Source organism: Lasioglossum baleicum, chromosome 12 (assembly GCF_051020765.1).
Source record: "Lasioglossum baleicum chromosome 12, iyLasBale1, whole genome shotgun sequence".
Lineage (NCBI taxonomy): Eukaryota > Metazoa > Arthropoda > Insecta > Hymenoptera > Halictidae > Lasioglossum > Lasioglossum baleicum.
This window is the reverse complement of record NC_134940.1, coordinates 2,910,344-2,934,364: the sequence shown is the minus strand read 5'-3', so window position 1 is coordinate 2,934,364 and position 24,021 is coordinate 2,910,344. Positions and strand designations below refer to the sequence as shown.

Sequence of the window (24,021 nt, the reverse complement as noted above, 5' to 3'; positions counted from 1 at the left end):
GTATTTTAGCGCGGTAACCATGAAAATACCAAGGATTCCACATGAAAGCACCGTTCAACCCACGTAGAAGTCAACCCACCGTTCGACGAGCGTCTCGGTCGTGCCCTTTAAGGGGATAGACTCGTTTCCAGGATTACAAGGGTGCGGGGAGCACTTTCTCGTTTCTCGATAATGCAAAGATGGTTTTTTTCAGTAATGAAAAGCTCCAGATAAAAGATCAATCAAGTCCGCGATTGGCTTCAAAAGTTCTATTTTTACGTTTAAGAGGCGTGATTTGGTCATGCTTCCGAATAATGCAAATTACGCCTCGTAGACGTAAAAATAGAGCTTTTCGGAGCGACTGTGGCCTAGATTGATCTTTTATCTGTCGCGTTTGACTAGTGAAAAAGACTATGACTACTGAGAAGGAGCATCCCGCACTCTTGCGATCCTGGAAAAACTAGTCCACCCCGTTAAGCGTCGCGGCAACCCTCTCGATGGGCATATCGATCGTCGTGCACTCGATGTTCTCGGGATCCCGGTATTTTCCATAATGAGGGTTCGAGTTTATTCTCGTCTAGATCAACAGGTTGGGCCGGCTCGGTGGCAGAGAAGCCGGGTGACGAGAGAGAAAAAGCGAGAGAGAGAGAGAGAGAGAGAGAGGGGTGCGGCTCGTGATGGCGATGCCGGGGAAAAGGGCAACGTGGTCTGGCCCGGGTTCCTGTCTGTGTTGGTAGTCCGCGTTCGACGGGGTAAAAGTATAGGCTAGCAGAGGGGTTCGGCTGGAGGAGGGTAGGCGGTTGAAGAGGGTAGCTCGTGCAAGGGCAAAGAGGCGGGTGTAAAGCGAAGGGGTTGCTCTGACGTCAGGATGACGCAATACCGGTGCAACCCCTCTCATCTCCGCCCTAGGACTGACATTGACACTGCCCGAGCATCGATCTGTCCTCGAACGAGGTGAGAGCTGACTGGCGAGGGTCACCGCGACCGTTTCGCTGGCGTTGTTTGATCGGAGGTCATCTGAGTGATTTACCTCCGCCGTTCTATTAAGCGTGACGCTTATCGATCGAAACGAGCAGACAAGCGTCACGAGCCGACCTCTTGCCCGAGAACGCGAAACAAGATCAGTCGATTCGATCATCCGATTTACAAGATCCCCACGTTTAATTGGCGGTTCAACCGGCGCGTGGGATTTCGACGCGGATTGCTCCTTTCGGATCATAGTCCTACGGAAGACTGCTGACACGGTCGATTAACCCTCATCCAACCCTCATTCCACGAACTGAATCGAACAAGGTTTAACAAGGTAAACAGTCGTTTTTCGTTGTTCTTTTTAGTCAAATTGACGAGTTAACATTCACATCGTAGGTTTCTCGGTTGTGTGTTCCGCATTAAAAAATAAACGTCACAAAGTTTCAGGCAAATTTACAGATTCTAATAGCATAACTTATATCGAAAATTTATACTTCGCAAAGATACTTCCGTCTTGAAATAAATGGTCAATTAATTATAGAATTAGAATTTAGTTTGAAATAATGTAATGTGAAATAACTGATAATATCGTTCTTTTAAAATTTTGACTTAGACCAGTTTCATAATTGTGGGCACATGTGCTTCTGATTACTCTCTCCAGATGTTAAAAATGATAAAAAATTGTTGTAATTTTTCGTTCCCATTGCATTGGAATTCGAATTTGAATTCGAAGACACCATTTTTCGGTCTTATTCAGGAAAGGAGGGTGTAGCGTGAAAACTCCATTCGCTTATTAGAGACCGCAACTGCTCGAATGATTTACCTTCTCACAGTTCTATTATAGGAGCGCGATCGATTCGTTGACGCCATTAACGAGAATATACATATAATGACCGATTGTTTTGTAGAACTTTCACATTGTAATCGACGTGGATAAATTACTACACTTGCTGTTTTTAATGAAACCCTTGTCGATAAATGAGAATTGAATAATTTTCGAAACACGAGCAGTATTTATTTATAAATTCCTCCCGTCCCAGGTGAATGAATGAAAATCGTGGACACGAGTATTTTCGCGGTCACGCAACGCATATTATTACTCAATTCCTTTCTTTCTGATTGAAAGACTTTCCACTAAAGACGGCGTTAATCGAAACGAGATCAAGGCTCGTTACTCCGCAATGTCCGTTGGGTTTCAGCGATAGAAACGCTGCGCTGTTAATATTATGTGCATTTAATTATGTAAATACTTTCACCCGGCCTCGGAACTTTCCTTAATACGTGGATTACGCCTACACGTATGATCCTACGACCAGAGTAATTTTTCTTTAACAACTGGATCACTTTCACAAAATAGAAATCACGGCGCGTGCTTCTCGCGATACGGAAGCTTCTATTTGTTCAATCAGAATCTAAACTTGTGTGCTCGCATATGAATCAAAGTGTTATTAATTCTTTATAGGATACATATACGTATACTCCGCGGTCGGGACTGACTGTTTATCGTTGTATTTATATTATCTCCAACATAAGTTATTTTCCATGCCGACGGAAATACGCTCTCTATAATTAAACAACCTAGACTTTGACATCGAATCGCCGAGCAGAAACTATTCATGGAGAATCGATAATTATATCTAACCGATATGCTAATTTTCTATTTACCAACACGCGGTCTGCGGACAATCTGACTTGGAGATTTCGCCGAATACGTTTATTATAATACTACTATAATATATTTATTCTTACTAGAAACAGAAAACAATTGTCATACAGTATCGAATTATTCGAAAAATTCATTTTAATATCTTTCTTATTTAAATTCGCCGTGTGGATGGTTTTCATGCTCTCCACATTAGAAAACATTAGTAAGTACCATTTTTATTTCATAATATAGGCCCTTTAATTACTTAGATTTACAAAATAAACTTTTTAAATTTTCATTGCAGAAGAAAAAATTATTTACACCCTGGCTGTGGTAAACCAAACCTTTCTAACGCCTTAAAAGCCTTTGGGTCGTATTTTGAAAAAGTTATTCGTTTTTAAAAGGTGTACGAATACTTTGTACACCCACTGCAGTTTCCGTCTTCGTTGAGACACTGCAGACTGCGACGGTGTACGACAGTTTTCCGTAGATCGAAGCGACAAGCTCCACCGGGGAATTTTCATCAAGTAGTAATAAAGGAGTCGAGGAAAAGGCGGAAGCTGAGGAGGAGCCGCTTTGTTCCCCCGCACGTTTCCACTGAGATGAGACCGTGCTCGTGTTTAAAATGTAAATGCACGGTACACGGAGAGAGAGAGAGAGAGAGAGAGAGAGACTCCCTCGGCCTCTTCGCTTCTGTTGTTCATTTATTGAAGACTCAACTGGTTGTTCCCCATTTATCATTTTTAACGGGTGAACGTTCACAGCGCTTCGCGGTACGGGGATGCAAAAGACGTTTCGAGGGGATGCAACGTACTGCATGGCAATATGGCGAGCACGTGGCAAGGTCGAGCCGCTCGGAGGTTGAGTTTAAGGTCGGGAGGCGTCTTCTTTTCAAGGGCAACGGAAAGGAACTTGCGAGATCGCGAGGAGGAAGCCGCATAACAATGCGTTCGAATACATTATTACCGCGGATCCGTTGCTCCTTTGTTTATTATCGGTAGACAGCGGATCTTAAGCGGCCCACAGTGGGACCTTTCGTCCAAATCGGAGACAAAATCGAAGAACTTTCGATAGAAATGAGGTAGAGCGATGAAATTTTTTTTTAAATTAAAGCTGAAACTTTGCAGAATACGGGAAAAATAGGGAGATTATGGTAAGAACGTTTTTTAACGTTGAGAAAATTCGTTAAACTTGCACAATTTCGAGAAAATTGTGGTTTTTCCAATACCACGCGCGGAAACATTTTTTTTTGAACATGCTGTACTTCATTTCCCGTAGATTTTTTCACGCTGATTTCAAATCTGGTCTCAAAATTAGTCTACGACCTCAGAATATTGCAAAATCGATTTCTTGAAATTCTACATGTTTAACGAATGTTCTCAACGTTAAAAAACGTTCGTACCATAATCTCCCTATTTTTCCCATATTCTGCAGTTTCAGCTTTAATTTTATAAAAAAATTTCATCGCTCTACCTCATTTCTATCCAAAGTTCTTTGATTCATTGTATTCACAAACAGGTCGATTACATATACAGTGGGTGTACAAAGTGTTCGTACACCTTTTAAAAACTAATAACTTTTTTATAATTGTACCAAACGACCTGATTGTTTATAATCAATTAGAAGCATTGGTTTACGAAATGATATGCAAAAAAGATTTTCCAGAAATTTTTAATTTACAAGGTTACATGCAAAAATAAAAAAGGCATTTTCTGAAACTCTTTTATTTGGGTCCCTAATGAAAATTTAAAATATATGTTTTGTAGATCTATAATAGTTATACACACGCTGAAAATTTCAACGAAATCGGTTGACGTAGGAAAAAATGACACGCATCGAAAGATGTACGATTCTGTGGATTTGAAGCAGAAATTGATCGAAAGTCGTATAAAACTATGATTTTTACCATTTTTAACCGCTTGTAGCTCGCGTGTATGTTAATCGATTTCGATGAAATTTTCAGCATGTGTGTAACTATTTTAGATCTACAAAACATACATTTTAAATTTTCTTTAAGGGCCCCAATAAAAAAGTTTTAAAAATCCCTTTTTTATTTTTGCATGTAACCTTGTAAATTAAAAATTTCTGGAAAATCTTTTTTGCATATCATTTCGTAAACAAATGCTTCTAATTGATTATAAACAATCAGGTCGTTTGGTACAATTATAAAAAAGTTATTAGTTTTTAAAAGGTGTACGAATACTTTGTACACCCACTGTAGTTCGTTCTAATCAATTTTTATAGTTATTTTTAAAGTTCTAACCAACATTTTGGTAAAGGAAAAAATTCTTCAAGAAAAAAGATCTTCAAATCAGTCTACCAATCTACCAATTTACTGAGATTTTACTTATCAATCTCGTACTACTCACAATTAATCTATTAATCTTTGTATCTATTCATCTCAATTTGTGGAAACGATTCTCTGGAACAGATATCGCATCCGTCAGCATAATCTAGAAGTTCGCGAAGTTATAGACCGTGGAAGTGCACACACGTTAATAATAGAACTGATAAATTCAATGTCACATTGCATAAATTCGCAGCACTATCGACCCGCAATTCCATTTTTGATCCCTTTTAAGTAGCCCCACGGTATGTATTTTTATATTAGATGCGTCACAGATAGTTGCAGTCGCGCGATTTTATTTTAACGATTCACGTGGGCGTCCATGTATAGGGGGAACATTAATTTAGCTATTGATAACCGCTCACTTACTACCTTGGCCTTGCTCGTTGCAATAAACTGTTCGTATCCGATCAAGATGATTCAGAAGCGCTCTCCGCAGCGGGCTCGCGCCTCTTGATATTTTCGGAGGCGTATTTTTCGATACGGTCTTCTTTTTATCAAGCTCTTTGATCTCATGATGAAACTTTAAGCACAGGACATATTAATCTTTTGAATTTTCGTTCAGAATACGAGCCGGCTGAATGATTGATTATTTCAAGTTGGTGGAAGATATCTGGCAGGTGCGTAGAGGATAATTTATTAGGTTCGGTGATATCTTAATGGATCTAGTTTGTACTTAATAGATCTTCTTGGAATAAATAATTGATCGTTTAATCCCAGAACAAGTGTAAATTACGAGTTCGATATAGATGTTACGACGAACCGAGTTCCGCTTCAAATCGCTGTGTCGCATTTAGAAAATACGCGTGATTGTTCTCGGAACGATCCACGGTGAAACGCCAGGTATCGGATTTGTATGCTCTGCGAATTACAACGGCGACGACGATAACGTTCGCGAAAACAGAAACACAGCCCGTGTTCCAAGAACGGCGTATTGTCTTTGACAGTTTCTTAATTAAACGAGAAATAAGCTTCCCAGCGATATAACAATACAGCTAATAATACTTAGCTAATCTGTCAGATTTTGGAAAATTTCATTGGCGAGGAAGATTGAAGTGTAAAGTTTCGCAGCAGACCGTCAACGGAAACATTAAGGTGGCCTCCGTTCGAGATTTTGAAATAACACGATCCGAAGATGGGAATGCAAGGAAACGAGACATATGCGATCCGTCTAGATGTTGACTCTCCAGAAATAGTGGCGAAAGAGTACGGTAAACGCGAGATACGCGTCTGTATAGTGAAGTGCCATTGAATGCTCGCATCCACTATCCTTTCCAACCGCTTTTAAGTTCGACATTGAAACGCTCGGAGAGCAAGGACCTTTACTGGCGATGGACCAGTGTCCATTGTCCATTGGCCACGCCCGAACTTTTCACGAGAATGATTAATCAAGTATACTCAGCATTTTGAGATCTTCGATCGAATAAGGTTAAGGTCGCTGATTAATGCTCGAACTGGTGATTTACAATAAGCGTATTTATTGTTAAGGAGCTTACTCGAGCACGACGATAAACGCGTCGTGTTATAGGTCATTGATGACTGACGGATCGATGAATGATTCTCTGCATGTGTTGTGCGTCTCTTGGTGGACGTTGCTCGGACTGTACTTTATCAAATGCATGCTGCACCTGCAGTATCTCACGTGGATCATCAAATTACTCGGGATCTAACGATAAGATCAAATATGTACACAAGATATTTCGTTCGCTGCGTTGTAGCAGTGGGGTGATTAAATCGCGAGGTGCTTCAAGTTGGAAATTACGAAGAATCGTGTTGTTATAAAAAAATAAAAATATATGAAAAAACTTTTCAAAAACCACGCTTATATTAAAATGCACTAAAAAGGAGAAAATAATCTTTTGAGGCATTAGTGACTATAAATGAAAGCGTGCAGCGCTAAACTATATTGACGTAATCTTCGTGGGCGCTCCACGCTTTTATTTATAGTCACTAATGTCTAAAAAGATTATTTTCTCCTTTCTAGTGCATTTTAATATAAGCGTGGTTTTTGAAAAGTTTTTCATATATTTTTTTATTTTCTGCTTTCTAGTCTTTTCTAAATGGAACGCAAGGCATAGTAATACTGGTTTGAAATAGTAAGATATAGAAACGCAAGATATGGAAATACGCGAGATAGAATGAGGGGATGACTCCGAGAGACGACGTCTCTTGATGGAGTTCGAAATTGTCCGAAATGGAACAGAATGAACGGAACAACACACTGACTGAGCTCCTTCGGTGCGAAATGGAACGCGTAGTGGAGTAGGGAGCGCTGGCGCGCGGAGTGGGGATCGCTGAACGCGATGACGTACTACCGAGCGTCGCGCAGCAAGGTGTGATGGTTAATATTAAAATTTCTTTTTTCTCTTGAACGCAGTTTTTTTTTAAAATTTGTTTTTTAATATTGCATTGTCATCCAGTTCTGAGCTATGTTGAAAGTTTCAAGTCTCTAGCTCATCGGGAGGTGGTTTAAAATTTGATTACAAGATTTGACGCATATAACGACAACTCGACAAGCTAATACATATAAGCGTGGTAATAATAAGCACAATCTTGTCAATCGTTGCTATAAAGTGAAATCCTAATTTTCTGAAGATATAGACGTTTTAATAGTTTTCTCATCTACCGGAAAGCGTTTCATTGGATTTCGCAATAGTTGTGCTACGTTAAAATGAAGTTTAAAAATCTTCTTCCACATAATAATCGGGAAGGGTTAATTGCGAGGCTGTGCGAGTCGACTTCGAACTTCCTCGGCGATCGAATCGCAGCGTGAATCACGGCGTAGGACGCGAATAGCATCGGTATTACTCATTTGTGTACCGTAAAGAGATTCTGGGAACATTCGAGCCGATAATCGAGCGTATCTTGAACGGTTGAGTGGTTGTGGATCGGTCACGCGACGGCCATACGGCTGCACGAGTCTTATGAAGTGTGAGGGCGTGCGCGCGCGAGCACGGGCCTTTAGATGCTGAAGAAGCCTGAAGACTGAAGACGAATCGTGCAAAGAGAGGATCGAGTGCAAGGATCCCATACGGATTGGCACGGAGCAATGAGTGCATCGGGTTGAACGGCCGGCTGTGCATCCAGACTGCAGACGCCCAATAAAAATATCTTACGCCGGTCTCTCTGTCTCTCCGGCGCTCTGCCCTAAACACTCCGTCTACCCTCATTCATCGCCAAATTATTTTTATTGCCGGATAACCGGAGGGAACGCCTCTCGTTAGCCGACGAAACCCGTTCGTCCCGAATTGACGGGACGGTTACCTATAAAAGTGACACACACGCTCCATAATTCATGGGCGCCATCTACACAATAGCGAAAATAACCGAACAACGATCCTCGAGGAACAGAATAAAAGTCGCTTGGCGGGGAAGATCGTCACACGGACATGGTTCTCGTAATTTTCTGTGGCTAGGATCAGAGTTGCGCTAATTTCAACACATTGTAATCGAATTACGTAACTTAACTTACGTGCACAGTATTTGAATTACATTGTAACTGCTTTTTATACACATATAATTCATAATTACTAGACTGCGGATCTTTGTGCAAAATAAAAAATGTTCGCATTGATTGCAAGACACAGGAGCCAAATAAAAATGTCATACTTCTTTTAATTATCTTATTAAGGTAAAACTAGAGTACATTGGTGGCCTTAAATCTTTCCAATACCTCCACTGTTTTAAATTGTACGTACCCATTTTTGTCATAAATGCATCAAATCCGCAGTCTAATAATTACACTGTTCTTCAATTTCATTGAATGAAGCGAGTGAATTTCGAATTACGAAATAATTGAATACATTGCACTTGATGTCATTCGACCCAACTCAGTAATTAGTAAACTTCTTTGTCTTACCTCCTTGCTGGACTTCCTTTGTTGCCCGATGATACGGGGAAAGACTAAAACAGCATATTTTACGTTGAAGTAACGTAGGCGGAGTCGCCGAAAATACACCCTCTATTGAATCATCAAAATGGCGGAGTTTATTGCGCGATGTCGTAACGATCGCGATTTAATTGCAGCGCGGCAATCAGCGTAGATCGTCGGCCGTCAGAGTGCCCTCGTATCACCCGGGACCGATGGGAAATTTTAATTTACCGGCGACAGTTTCGTGTCCACGTGCCACCCGTGAAACCGCAAATTACCGCGGCGGATCCCAACGTGTTCTCTCCTTTTATTTCTTCTTCTTCTTCTTCTTCTTCTCCTCCTCGGTTTCTGTTCCCCTTCTTGGTGGATATAGTCGCAGGCCTCGTGGCCCACACCGGGCGAACGAAAATGTCTCCCGGTGGTTTCGGATTCTCGTGCCAAGTAATTCGTGTTCCGCTGTCACCTTACTCCTTCACGGACGATTTACGAACACGACCCGTAAACGTTCCGCTCCTTTTTCGCCTGTTTTCTTTCTCTTTCAACCGGCGATTTAGAACATTGTACCGACGCTGGTTAACAGAGCAACGGTGCTGGTACTTACAAGTGTCAACGGAAATTAACAGACTCGTAGTCATTCTTTTCTTCAACTCCTTCTTCTTCTTCTTCTTCCTCTTGTCTTTGATTGTTTGTATCAATGATGTCGTTACCGCGGAGCAAGCGATCTTTTTATACGAAGAAAAAAAGGCCCATCCACGAAAATTTAATACTAGGAGCTTCTTAAATTACCTGAAAAGAGAAAAGTTAGAGAGAAACCTTTTTTAGGAGTCCCCATTTCGTAGCCTTGTTCTCGCTTGATCGCGTTCAGTCCTCGATCCATTAGAAAAGGTTGAAACTACTCGGTTTTGCAAGCCTTTATAAAACCACTGAAAGTACAAATCTCAAATGCTTGTAGATTTTAGAGAAATAATTAGAGAAGCGTACAGCATTCGGAAATAATGATAAAGCAGAAGTAGAAGCACTGTAATTTAAACTGGAACATTGTACAAGTAAAAGTATAATAATCCGAGCGAAAATATTGCTACAGGCGTACAGAATTAAATAGAAAAGAACGCCGACCTGTTTTCCTCTCTACTTGTAGACATTTCACAATTTCATCTTTATGTGTGCACATATCTGCTTATCTTGGCATAAAGCGTTTAGAGGATCACTTTCTATTTGAATACAAGTCTGTTGATTGGCCTCCTTGTCGTAGATACCTATCTCACAATCAGTATCTTGATCTCGATGAGTCGTGTATCGACGTAATGCTCTCAATGGAGGCTCCTGTAATGTGTAGTTCGGTTTATCAATAGGAATAACGAAACGCGTAAATGGGAATTATTTATACGGCAGGGTGTGGCCAATAAGAAAATTGCGTGGTCTCTCTTTCTCTGACCCACAATATTTCCCATTATTCTGTAGTCCACGTTTCAAGCTCTGATCAACTTTAAGGAAGAAATTGTATTTTATCAGCATGAATAAACCAACTAAGTGTTCTCAGAAGGACACTTAGTCTTGCAGAAGAAAGAAGCAGAAAAATACTGCTCTGTTTTAAGTATAAATAGCAAAAATGATAGAGGAAGCAATAACCTAACCTCCTACGATCTTATTTTTCTCGTGGATGCGCCGATGCACCCGCCAGATGCAATTTCACTTAATTTCTTTGTTAAACCAATCGATCCCTTTTATTATCCCACGTAGAAAAGTACTAACCCAAGGTCGTCGAAATGTCGATGACGCTTCACTTGATCCGACAGAATTATTTGCAGCATGTGACGCGGCGCATCCTGTGCTCCACATAATCCTTTGTACGTATCCCTGAATCGAGAGCTGGCCCCGAATTCGCGATTGTCGACCAATCGGAGGACATAGCCGAGTCCCGTGGGAGAAGCGGGGCTGAAGAGAGAAAGGGAAAGAAGCAACGATGGCAGACAAACGCGAACGCACAGGGTACACCGATAGGGATGCACCGACCTTGGAGGGATTTTTGCGTCTACCGTCGTACGTTCACCCCGTCAGAGCGACAGAGCCAACGCATTCGTGCTGCCTTGCTAAGAAACGCGTCTCCCTCTTCGTTGGCTCTTTGTCTCCCCTTTCGCTCACGGCCCTTCACCCACCTCCTGCCCACTACTGCTCTAGACGGCCCTTTTTTTCCTACCGTCTTCGTTCCAGGCCTACGCGAGGCTGAAACGAGCCGGGAATCATCCGCCTCGCCCTTCGAACCCTTTGCCCCGATATCCCGCTTCAGGGGCGGCATTTTTCCCCTTGGCGAATTTTAGAATACGTCGAAACCAGAACACGACAATATTACTACGAAGTCGTACCGAAGTCTGAAGATCAATTAACCCCTTGCCCTACTCTACGTCTCAGACTACGTATAAGTATGTTATTAATTTCATTTGAATCGCACTTAAAATTCTTTTCTGGTTTTGTTAAATGTACAGCTGACATCAATTTTCTCCTCTTTTAGGAAATTACAATCTACAAAAATGTTCTAGTCAGTGAGACCGTAAAATAAAATTATCTCATAACTTTTAACAGGCCATGGTCCCTCCGACAGCATCAATAATGTCAATTCTGAAACAAGTTACTTCCAAGTAACGTCTTACCGAGGAATTTCGTTTCAGATTATTAATGCGTTAACAACGCTGTAATTGCTTTTCTTTCTGAATGCACATTCAATCTACGATTGCCATAGATTCACCGTGTTCGTGTCGGTGGCACGAGGAATCCACGAGCCAGCCCTGGCACGGCGATGCATCCCGCAGATTGGGCTGCACGCTGCACGTATAAGCATCACGCACGTGCGTGGCATGTGCCTAATAGTGCGTGCATTGCTCTGCACGAAGTGGAGGTCGTGACCTTGATAGAAGTTGCAAAAGGGTCGGCGATTCACGGGTTCGCGCGGCGAGATCGGAAATGTCGATAGCAGTCCGCTTTCGATCTTGATTATTCAACGTTCAGCCGTAATTGTAACTATGTTAACACAGTGTTGTAGAACTCGAAGTGTTCTAGATATTGAAAATCTCGTTGTACAATGAAATCCCGAACCCACAAAAACTTTGCAACATCTACGTCTCGGCGGGAGAGAGAGATGTTTTTGTCTCGGTTCCCGTATCATTAAGCAAATCGCCTGATTTAATGAGATTTTTATGGGTTCTGGTCCAGCTGCCGCGTCAAACGGCTCGTTAATTGTTGCCGTTAAAAGGTTCGTTTCTTTTTCTCGTTCAGAAATAAAGAATAAACGTCGACAACGAATAGTATCAATTAGCCAGAGCTGCCGACACTTTTTTTTTCCCCGACGAACATTAGTTAAAATATCCGCGAGACGATGACGGCGCGCATGCGACCTTGCCGAAAGATTCGCCCACGGATCCCAGAGGACAAACTTAATTAGCGCGAGAGAAGCTCGACGACCATTGCCGTTCAATTAATTGCCCGTCCGTCGAGCCAGATAAACCCACGGGTGTATACCCCCGGAGAGCTTCGAATCGCTTCATAATCGTCCGGCACGCGATAGGGAACGACGAACGGATCAAGGTCCTGCCGATTAAAGAAACGAGATTGCTCCCAGAGAGCGAGAAAGAGAGCGAGCTGGTTATTTTCAGTCTGCGAACAACGATCTCGTGGAAGGACGATCACGAAGTGATTTTACGCGGTACGGTGCTGTACCGCATCCCTCGTTCAGGATTTTCGTGGACACTAAGCTTCGGAATCGATCCGATCGAACGCCGGAATATTCTGTCGATCGTTTACAAGGTTACAAACTCTTTTTACAACCCTTCGGACAATCCAATTGCTCTCGCGATCGGTACGAAACGGTGAAATTGATTTGCATAATTTGCATGATTTCTGGCCTCCAGCTTGAAAAGACTAGAGACTGGTCCAATTATTTCCGTACGCGTAATCATTAGACTGCGGATCTTTATGCAAAATAAAAAAATGTTTGCATTGATTGCAGGACACAGGAGCCAAATAAAAATTGTATTCTTCTGTTAATTATCATATTAAGCTGAAACTGATACGTTGATGTCCTTAAATATTTTTAACATGTCCACTTCTTTAAATTGTACGCGTCCATTTTTGTCACAAATGCATAAAATCCGCAGTCTGGTAATCATTTATTTCGGAATATCTGGTTTTCGCAAAACGTCTTGTCCGCCATGGAGCAATTGTTTGAAAGACAGCGTAGTTCGCTGGAAGTTAGAAATCGATTGGAGATCGAAAAGAGAGACAAAGGGTTGAGGGGTGAACGGATCCCGAGGTAGTTTCAATTGAGGCAACGAAACCGTCCAAGAGGAGGACAGTTAACAGGCAATTAATAAAGCCACGGACAGAAAAAGAAAGAAAAGCTGACCGTGTGGGAACGAGATGGCACGACCTCGAAGGGCGCGGTCGAGTTCAGGCTAGACTGAAGCTGCCCTTGTGCCTAACCGACCTTGAGACAGCCCGTTTCGCCATACCCTGACTCCACACCGGCCCCATACCACGAACGCATCCTCTCTTGCAACACAAAGACTGTCTCTTCGATGGGAGTCACCTTCCTGCCAGGAATTTTGCAAATGGAATTTCATCGTTTCGGGAAGAGACTCTAGGAATCCTTCAAATAAATCCCGACCCTATTCCCATCGTCCCTTTCACGTTCTTCTCCATTTTACGCAATACATATACTCCTGGCTCAATCGTCGATCATTCGCCTCGTGCACTATCAGCACCATTTTTTAACGAGAAAATATTTATTGATACGTCCAGGATGCTATTTTTGGTAACAGATGGATTTTCGAATTAATTTTATCGGTGTTTAGTGTGATGAAATAATTATTACAATTGGGTGAGCTGCAAATAGGTTTTATCTATTTTAGAACGTGGGATTTTATCTTTAAAATCGCAAATGTTTACTTGGAACTTTAACGCTAGAATGATTTGCAAACATTTGCCGAGTATTTTTGTTCTCGAGTCTAGCGTGGTGCTCAACAGGTATTATGGATTATTTTGCTTATGTGCGATGATTTATGGATTTTTTAGTCATGTTGTATAAGCTTGTACGAGATTCAGTATCATGTACATGTATTGTTGTAAAAATATTGTATTTATTGAACTCTGAGACATTTCTAGAATTTTTATTTAGTTTTACGGAATATGTAATACTGATTTGTTGCCGTCGTCATAAAAATTAGGTTTGATTTACACAGTTTCACAGAGATCTTTGTGCTGTTGCAAAATGAATTGTTCGTCAAGAAAAAAAAGAAATGTTTCCGCCCGGGATCGAACCGGGGACCTTGTGCGTGTGAAGCACACGTGATAACCACTACACTACGGAAACGCTACGGCAACAACTTTCTTCGTTGTCACTGAAATTACTGAGGTTATAGCAATTTCTACATGAAACAAGATAATTCAGTGTGTACATGGTCGAATAAAAGTAAATGCGCGAAATCACGTATTTTAACGAGTCAGATGATGATTTGAACATAATCTAACAAATACGAATGTTATGCCTTTCTTTTTAGATGAAATAAAACTTGATTCGTTTGTAATCGATACTTAAGCATTCATACACAGAGTCAGATGATGATTTGAACATAATCTAACAAATACGAATGTTATGCCTTTCTTTTTAGATGAAATAAAGTTTGATTCGTTTGTAATCGATACTTAAGCATTCATACACAGAGTCAGATATGATGATTTGAACATAATTTAACAAATACGAATGTTATGCCTTTCTTTTTAGATGTAATAAAACTTGATTCGTTTTGTAGAAATCAATACTTAAGCATTCTACACAGTTTGTTTTCTCTTCCACAACATTTTTCGGGATAAACGCGTTTCAATCGTCGTAACTGTAAAGAAAATGTTACGGCAAGGGGTTAATGTAGTCCAACAAAATTCAGATTGCTTGCACTTTCTACGATCGCGTGCATGCTGCCCGGTGATTAGAACTTTTCCAGAAATCAGTATGTGCGCGTTATCCCGGTTAAAATTACAGCTATGTCCACATCACAGCAACAACGAGAGACTTTTGCTGTTACGAATAAAGGAAGAAGCCAAGAAAAAGTGGCTGGATGTTGGTACAATGTGAACGTATAGCTGCGGAACTTTCGTTAGCACGTAGTCACACGAGAATCTTTGGGCTACGCTTTCGCTCTAAACCGCCTCGGAATTGCCATAACGCGAGATTGTCAGGTTGCGGACGCGACGGGGGAGAAATAGGTTTTCGTTAGTGTCTCTCGGAAATTGGCACCGCGACGGTAATGGCATGGGGCCCCTGCGAAACGGCCGCGATTTTAGCATAATTGAGAGCCACGACTCCGCCGTGATCACAGCTGGCGATGAAAAGCTGTGCCAGAAGAGGTTGATGTTCTCGCAATAATAGAAAGCCACGGGTTCTCGCGATGTCGGGGCCTAGACATGTTGCTGCATCGCGTTTGTCGCCGGCGAAACTTTTACTTTTACCGGGGAGAAAGTGCACTCTTGCCGCTTCTATCTCCATTCCGCTTGCATATACGGTTAGAATGCACCGCCGCGCCGTGTAATTCGTGTTCTAGTCGAGCACGCGTGCGAACGGAACGTCAGTTTAGCCATCTGTTTTGTTTTATACCGGTCGTTTCATAGCAAACGGACCAACTTCGCAACTGCATCCACTTTTTATCTCGCCTGACTACTTTTACTCACGCTCCGTCAAACAAGAAACCTCGCGACGTTATAAACATTTTGCTAAATGAAATTACAGTTTTAATGATTGGAATTTAACCTGGATAGTCATTAATAAAAATCTTATTTATCACGTTCCGTGTAGGGCTGTTGCTTTCCTTGATTGTGAAGCTTCGAATTTCGGGGCACGGGGATCGTGTCAATAAGTTTCATAATTTTCTAAATTTTGCTCATCTCTATTTGTCAGCTTCGAACGACACATTTTTAAGAAACTAGAATCATTTTCTTTCGTAAATTCAGAGAGCGGTTTGAGAATTCCGCGCAAGGGGATCACGTACGATAGCTCCGGTGAACGTGATTTTCCCGTACGTGATTCAGGCTTCACTAACAGGAAGGATCGATCAATATTTCACAAAGAACACTGCCGTTGTTCCCAGAAAGTATCGGACAAAGGAACGCGCGTATCGGCCCCGATAGCGCAGGTCAGTTCTATTTATGTACGAATTCCTTCTTTTCTCGTGGAAGTGGAACCATCGAATTCTTTTTTTCCCCGTGCGAAACCATCCGATCGTGGCGCGAACACTTTCGAAAATGGGATTTGCAACAGCGATTATAAAAATTCTTCGCAGAAGAGATTCTTTCGAAAGTTCAGTTGGACGATAGAGTTAGATTTGGATTTAGAGGATTTGAAAGAATTCTAGTGAAAGTTGCTGGGGTGTATCATTCTATGTTGCTCAAGGCGAGCCTCTGTCGATCCCACCGGAACGCGACATACAAAATGAAGAAGATTTTTCGTCGCTATCCCTGATAGGTTCTCAGAAATCAGGTTGAAACAGCTTTCACGGACCACCCTCAACAGGTCGTAACCGTTCTCACGAAACTCATTTTATTCCCTCAAGTGCTACACGAATATATTATGCGTCATTCACAGCGAATTCCACTGAAATCAGTATTTCTACAGAGCTGAACATTGATCGATCAACATTGCGTACCCCAACATTGCCTAATTACAGAATTTTCCCCATAATGTATGTATACAGTTAGCGGCAATAATAAGTGGACCCCCTTAAAATCGTATAACTTCTTAGAAATTGGTCCAAAGGACTTGAATTTTTTTAAGATGTTAGACCGGCTAGTTCGCTAGAGAATAAGTAAAGAAAAATTTATTACGATTGCAATTGGTAGGAATTATACAAAATTTTAAACAATGATGTTTTGTCAACTTTTCTATCTGGGCCTGTAACGATAATTTAAAAAATGCGTTTTATAGATTTCGGTAACTTGTATGCATACATTGCAATGAGCTACTACAAACGTTTAAAAATGAGAGCTTAAGGGTGAAAGTCGCAGATTTTCAGCCTTGCCAGGGCATTTCGCCCTTACGTGATCATCTTGCAATTTCCTACCAATTACAATCATAATATATTTTTGTTTACTTATTCTCTAGCGAACTAGCCGGTCTAACATCTTAAAATAATTTCTAAAAAGTTATGCAATTTTTAAGGGTGTCCACTTATTATTGCCGCTGACTGTATGTATACGTATGTCGTATGTATAACTACAATATGTCTATCTTCTTTCAGGTTTCTTATTCTTTTTTCTCGGTTGTTAATTAGGATAGTAGTGCAGAGTATTCTTGACCAATAATCACGTTTTCTGCGAGTTCATTTTATATTATATTATACAGAACGTCCCAAAACTGTTGTACATACTCGCCACCGTGTTGTTTGGCGTAGCGATACGATCGGGCTGTGTTGGTGTGCGTCTAGCAGACAATCGGACGATGCAGTATTGCAATACAGTGTGCCCGATGCAACACGCCGAGCGGCTAACGACCGGCCGGATCGTTGCTCCAACCAGGAAATGAAATGAACCGTAGTGGAATTGCACGTTTTCTCGCGATCGTGGCTACGGAAAGTGTGTCACCCCGTAAATGGGAAAAGTACAATGCCCGTTAACGCTCCGTAGACTCATTAACGTCCTGCCGAGAGAACCGAGAGTGACTCAGAGATCGGTGCCTGAACGTTGATTAATGGCGATCGAGAAATCTAGCCGCACCGAACAACATACATATAACCATACCCGTGTCATTTTAATTGTTAATACACCGCCTCCAGAGCTTCTGCTATCTGAACTCCCACGATTATTCCCGTAGAAAATCAGCCAGTCACGTCATTTGTTAGCGATACAAGTAATTATAATCCCGCTTTACACTGAATACAATTAAATAAATTACTGGCCTCTGCATACGAAACGATCAATCTAAATTAAAATTTTTTACGGTGTTTAATGAGTCTGACATTTTCTTAGTGCATTTGTCATTAGTGAATGAATATATTTAAATAAACTAAGGTGGGTTAAAATTGACCCCGCCTCCTCTGTTTAATAAGTTTGAACTAATACTGCATTATATTATAATAAATAACTGCGTAGTTCTAGTATCGAAAGCGTGATCAAAATAAATATAAAATTATCCACAGGATATACGATCGAAACGGCGCTTAGTAATTTTTCGGCAGAAAAGTGGATGTCAAGGCGTAGCTTTGATAGCGGATACTCAGTTATTGACATAAGTGTTAGGGAGTCACCGTACAAACGCTGGGAATTTCACCTTGAGTGTAAATTCGACGAAGGAACGTGATCGTAAAATTCTGTGTAAAATTAGACACGGTACTGCACACATCAGACTTTAAACGTTGTGTCACCGATATCGATCGTCGGTTGTAGAACTTATGTTTCCGAGGAGTCGGTAGAAGTCGAATCAAGTAGGAAGCGTGTGTAATAACTCTCTTCCATGAAGAGACGATAAGTGGTATCAATTATTGGTGATACACGTAGCATTTCATTTATTTACGAATCAAGTGAATTTTTTTGGCTTGGTGAAATCATTGAAAGAGAGAATTTGAAAGAGTTAACCAGGATTTCATGTATTTACGAATAAAGTAAATTCTTTTTGGGATTCTTCGTACGCTGGAACCGTAGATTTCTGAATCTCTAAAGATATCTATGAAAGTTGCGCGAACGTCTAATTAGTAGATTAGGTAACAGCTTTCGCTGTTGTAGTTCTTTATAATATTGATATTCGTGATAGAGTCGTTAAAGGGGAACGCGCGAAGCTAACAATACCCGAATGGAGGTTACCAAGTGAAAGACAACTCCGGCAAAACCGAAAGTTCCACCGCTCGATCTACTTTCCATTACGGGCGCGTGGGTAATTAGGTTGATCCCTTTCCCAGAAACACGTCCCTTTCGTAGTACACCTATTCTCGTGTCTATCGATATCCGAACGATTTTCTAAATCCATCCTCTCACTGTGAAACATAATAGACACGAGGTCGTCCAATCCTGTTTCGTAATTCATCGTTCTCATCGAAGAATTATCATATTCTCTAAAATCATTTAAATAAACAACGTACACCACAAGGATGCGCTTGAAGCAATAAATATATCCAGAAGAAGTTGCAGAAGGAGCAAACTTCCAGGAAGATTCCGAAGAATTGTTACATTTTCTCTAAAATTGTTCGAATACATAACGCACGCTGCAAGGATGCGCTTGAATCAATAAATATCCAGAAGAAGCGCTGCAGGAGGAGCAAACTTTCAAGAAGACGGAGCAGATCTCATTTCTCTTGGATAGAAATGGCGGCCGATCAGTGTCGGTGTCTTCCGCCATTGCTAAACGTCGAGTGTAAACAAGGGTTTGATTTCTCCGCGGACAAAGAGGCTCGTTACAATAAAGCAGACTCGTTACAAGCCATTCGAGCGGAGAAAGTCAACCGGTGCCGCCTCATCTTCCTGGATCGGTGCGGCGGCGCGGCGCGGCGGTGTCGTTGATCCACGTTCAGTCGAGAGCCGAAGAAAAGTAAGAGTCTCTCGAAGAAAGTGCACGGAGCGACAACTACGACTACGACGATGAGGAGAGGACGGGAACGTTTACGGCGATGCTCTGACCTAGTGGCATCTGCGGAGTTTTCTGAAAGTCGGGCCCCGGGTTGTGAAGAAGAGGTGTCGCAACCGCCACGGGGGCCCCCATAGATAGAACTCGAGTAATTGAGGCGTGGGTGACCCGCTGACCCGGCGAATAGGAGAGAGTAGCCTGTGAAACTCTAACTTCTTCTCTTCTAGATAGTCGTTTCATCTTCCTGGATCCCAAACGGAGAGCGGATTCGGAGCGCGGCGTGAAAAGCCGTCGGCGTAGCCTGAATTTCACCTGACCCCCGACTTCGCTCGTAACCGCTGCACACCGGTAACCGCCTGGTCATCTTCTGCGATCAAATCGTACACGAGTCCGCGAACTTTTAAAAAAGTAAAAAAAGGTGGCGCACAGAATACAGTGGGTGTATACAACGCTGTTGAAATTTTTCGAGACGTTAGCAGGATCAGTTTACTAGCGAATGAGTAAATCATTTTGTTTTAAATTGACACGATTTTCAAATTTTTTATATGTGCCTGCGTGACCTTCACTTTTTTCTTGGCACTTGCGACCTTAACAATCAAAAGAAAAGTCATTTACACATTTTCTAGTAAACTAATCCTTGTATCATCTGAAAAAAGCTGAAGCCGATGGGTCGAATTTTGAAAAAGTTATTCTTTTTTAAAAGGTGAACAACAAGGTGTCGGCAGCAAACTCGATGGGACCGGAAATAATTGGGGATCGATCGATTCGAAATGAATCAGGCCGCAATTGTCAAGAAATAATTGCTGCCGTTTAATCACGTCAAGGTCCCGCGAGCCGTAAATATGCGCAAGGCCGTGATACGTAAATTACAATTCTTATCAATTCTACGCACGGCAAGGTCATCCGTTTATTATCAACAGTAATGTGTCGCTTCTAATGTGCTTACGTATGTTCTTGTGCCTGGCTACGAAAATATAACACTTATCTGGCCAGTAGCTGGCAACTGGAATTTTTTACTCTGTTCATTCTCCAAAACTTGATACTTGCTAGTAGGCTACGAATACATATACTAGTTTACTAATTAAAACTAAGTGGGGGAGTTAATAGTTACTAGTAGACTGCGAATACGTACTAATTGACGAAGTATCTAAGTGATAATTGGTACTTCCTAGTAGACTGTGAAGATTGTTTCTTCAAAAATGTTCTTTGCCTTCAAAAATTATTTTTCATAATGGCGTGTGTAGAAGCAATTATTGTACACCATCAAATAATAACTCGTTCCTGTAATATCAGCCTGCGAATCAAAGTGAAACGCTTCTTACGATAAAAATCGCGCCGCTAAAAATAGTATGAAATGATACACCAGCAAATTTGATTACAACACGATAAACACTGTGCGAAGTAATTAGGTCACCTAATTTCCAGTACTTTATTACTTTTAATTGGCTCGGTTAAGTTCAGCTCTATTAGCAATGTTAAATTTTTAAAGTGCATTTTCAGAGAGACCAGAAACTTTGCACGAAGAATGAATAACATAAAAAAACAAAAACGAGGAAAAATGTGAAACAAAAGGGAGAGCGAAGTATGAAATACAAGTTAGATGTGGAATGATTGTTGGTGCTAATTGCGAAGTTTGCGAAACGATTCGGCAAAACAGGGTGACACCGGTTGGACTAATGAAATTACAGTTTCTTCTGCCGGTGTACCGTTAACAGTTTTTGGGGCATTAGCCGGCGACAGACGTTGACGTAACCGCGTTCTTGCGAGCCGGAGCGACAAACCGGGACAACTAGACGCGACCTACATATTGTTTTGACTGTGTTACACAACCTGCAAACGAGCCCGAGAACGGTCAACGACCGCCTTTTGTCGCCATGTTGTGAAAGCGTGTACCGACACCACGTGGATCGCGCGAGCTTCGCGTACCATCGCGCCAGATTGAGACTTGTCTTCCACCATCCCTTTCCACGGCGATATTCCTCAACGCTTCGACCGGGAGAATATAATAAGAATGGGAGAATATTGTTTAGTAATTTTGTTCATTCGTTGGACCATCACTGTTCAATTACTAGAATGTAGTGTTCATTGACTGGTATTTTGTTATATTTTTTGTTTAACGTTTAATAAAGAAAAAATAATAATAATTTCATTTTATTCGTGTTCATTTATTTTTGACAAATGAAGTATAGGGAACCATTTGGCATATATGAGATTCCTTTAATTCACATATTTTTTTTAAAATAAAATATCTTCTTATGTTCATTCACTGGTGCAGTTACCCTATTGTATTTTCCATAAAGATCCGCAGTCTAGTAATTACCAATTCTGTTTGTTTGCGTGGTACCAGGACCGTTCTTGCTCAAGTCGCCTTGTCGTCCGTTGAATTTGTCAGACACGTCTGACAGTGACCGTCCACTGTCACTGTGCAGTCGGACGTTAGCAATACCAGACTGTGCACCTCTACGCAAATCTTAATTTTCAATCTCATTTTTATCGAAAATAAAAAAAAGAGAAGAATGATCCTTTTCAATCTCACTTTTATTGAAATAGTCGAGCTATTTCTTTCATTGAATAAAATATTGCTTGTGGTAAAAATACAGTAGAAGTATCGCTAACTTTTATTAACACATACACGCTGTATATCGCAGTGTTCTCCAAATATATTTCATTTTCAATCTGCTTTTTGTGAAAACGACAAAATGTTTCATATCTTAGATTCTAGAAGAATATCTGTTAAAAACAAACTATTTATCAAAATGCAAATTGTTTTATAATCCTGTATAGTTTATAACATTGAACACTCTGAAAAATGATTTTGCTGATAGCATTGAAGTATGAAGCATGAAGTACGAAGTATCCTTCTGGCGACCTGAAATTACCCAGTGTTACGCAATGCATTTTCAATAAAGACGATGATTCTGACCGCGTGTGACGCAAATAGAATCATTGCACGCACATTACCCAATTACATAAGATATTTTGTCGGTGCCGTGATGGCCACTGGTCTGTCATCGACACGACGTGTATTATGAATCACGTCCAATTTGTTCGTTCTGCTTCCTGATTGATCCAGAAGATATCTAGTATTTTCGAAAAAAATGATATCGATATTATCCCTTCCTCAACAGCACAACGAATCATATATGTAAATGGAAGAAGTAGGATGTTTGAAATTTTTTGGGTGAAAATCAATCTTCATTATGTCTCCGGTGTTTTGGTGCCAAAATGGTGTCGAGTTGACTACAATGTTTCCGGAGCAGACAGGAAACAATGTGTCAACACATCTCAGCATTCAATTTTGTTAAGTTTTATAGAGTTGGCAACATTTGTCTCTTTTCATGTGGCAACTCAGCAGAGTTGGTCACACTCTCTTCTGTTAGATACTCCGAAGTAATAGGACGTGCGAGAAATGCGTTGTGAAATTGAAAAATGTTATCAGTTGTTATATAACGTGTAAAAGGAAGAAGTTTAAGTTTATTTGCACACGTTTAAGTCTAAGAATGTACTCTATTCAATTATTACTTTAATTATATCTATACAAAGTCTCAACGCGGATTGCATTCATACACCTACACATATAACAAACCACTGGACACTCATAGAAATATTAACAAATTTTTTTCAAACCAAAATCAATAATAAATCTTTAAATTAAAAATATGAGGATATACAGGCTAATGGGGACTCTCGTTTAGAAATTGAAACTATTGAGCGAACTAGTCGGAATATACAATGAGCCATTTCTATAGACCATGGACGGAAACGGAAGGAAAAAAGAGAAATTGAACGGATTCCCCGTGACCGACAAAATACGTATGTATCATTCGATCACTTTCAACGAGTTTCACTGGGAATCAACAGACTGTCGGAGTCGATTTCGTTTCCGTATTTGTCAAGAGCAGAATTCCCCCCTCGATCAATGTTATTTAAATGTATTATCTGTAAACTGGACTTGTCCATAAAACGACAACAAATGTAGAACTTCTCGTCCTGGGGCAGAGTATGGAATTCCGATGAACTCGCTTTCCGTTGGCTACGGTCCAGTAGTTCAGTCTTAACTGTTCCACGACGTGGCTGGGTCAGTTTCGACCCATGGTCCATTGTTGCATTTTTCCTTTGAGAAAAAGCTTGTTTATTGAAGGTAATATGTTTTTTAATAAACATGAATCCATCCGATGATTCAGTATTGGCGATTACGCGTACGCGAAGACGTAAACAAACATATTTTTCGCGTAGCGAGACAAACAGAAACGATTTCTCGATATCGATATATGTTGATTCAATGTAAATGCTTCCACGCAAACTGATTTCGCCGAGGTAGCTTCCTGGCTCTAATTATTCCGGCATTGACTCGCCACGGGTAACCAGACCACGTGTCAAGGTCTTGAATTAATTATGGCTGCACGTGCTGTTTTTAGGTTCCTCCGGTATTCTCGCATTTAGTAATCGAATTTAATATGGATCGTCCGTAACACAACCGAGGCAAAAAACAAGATGAAAAATAGAAGTGTTCCACGGCGCAACGTATGGAATTGACTTTAATTAGCTTCGCAGGCCTTGCTTCAATTAATGAGGTGAACCACTTGACCCTTTCTTCTAAACTGTCCATTATTATTTTG

General features: G+C 41.0%; 1 long non-coding RNA gene and 1 other non-coding gene across 3 annotated transcripts in view; one reads left to right on the top strand and one right to left on the bottom strand.

Annotated features, from left to right (window-relative positions):
- The window catches only part of LOC143214617 (uncharacterized), an 82,625-nt gene that overhangs the window by 45,380 nt on the left and 13,224 nt on the right, over nt 1-24,021 (top strand). The window contains exons 1-3 of one of the 2 annotated variants that reach the window (XR_013010180.1): nt 6,927-19,550; nt 19,630-19,837; nt 20,106-23,976. The exons of the other annotated variant lie outside the window; for it this stretch is intronic. This is a non-coding gene — a long non-coding RNA (uncharacterized LOC143214617). Of the gene's footprint in view, nt 1-6,926; nt 19,551-19,629; nt 19,838-20,105; nt 23,977-24,021 lie in introns of those variants that run through there. 2 annotated transcript variants of the gene reach the window in all.
- Nucleotides 14,101-14,173, bottom strand: Trnav-cac (transfer RNA valine (anticodon CAC)). The gene has a single exon. It is a non-coding gene; the product is annotated as a tRNA-Val (tRNA).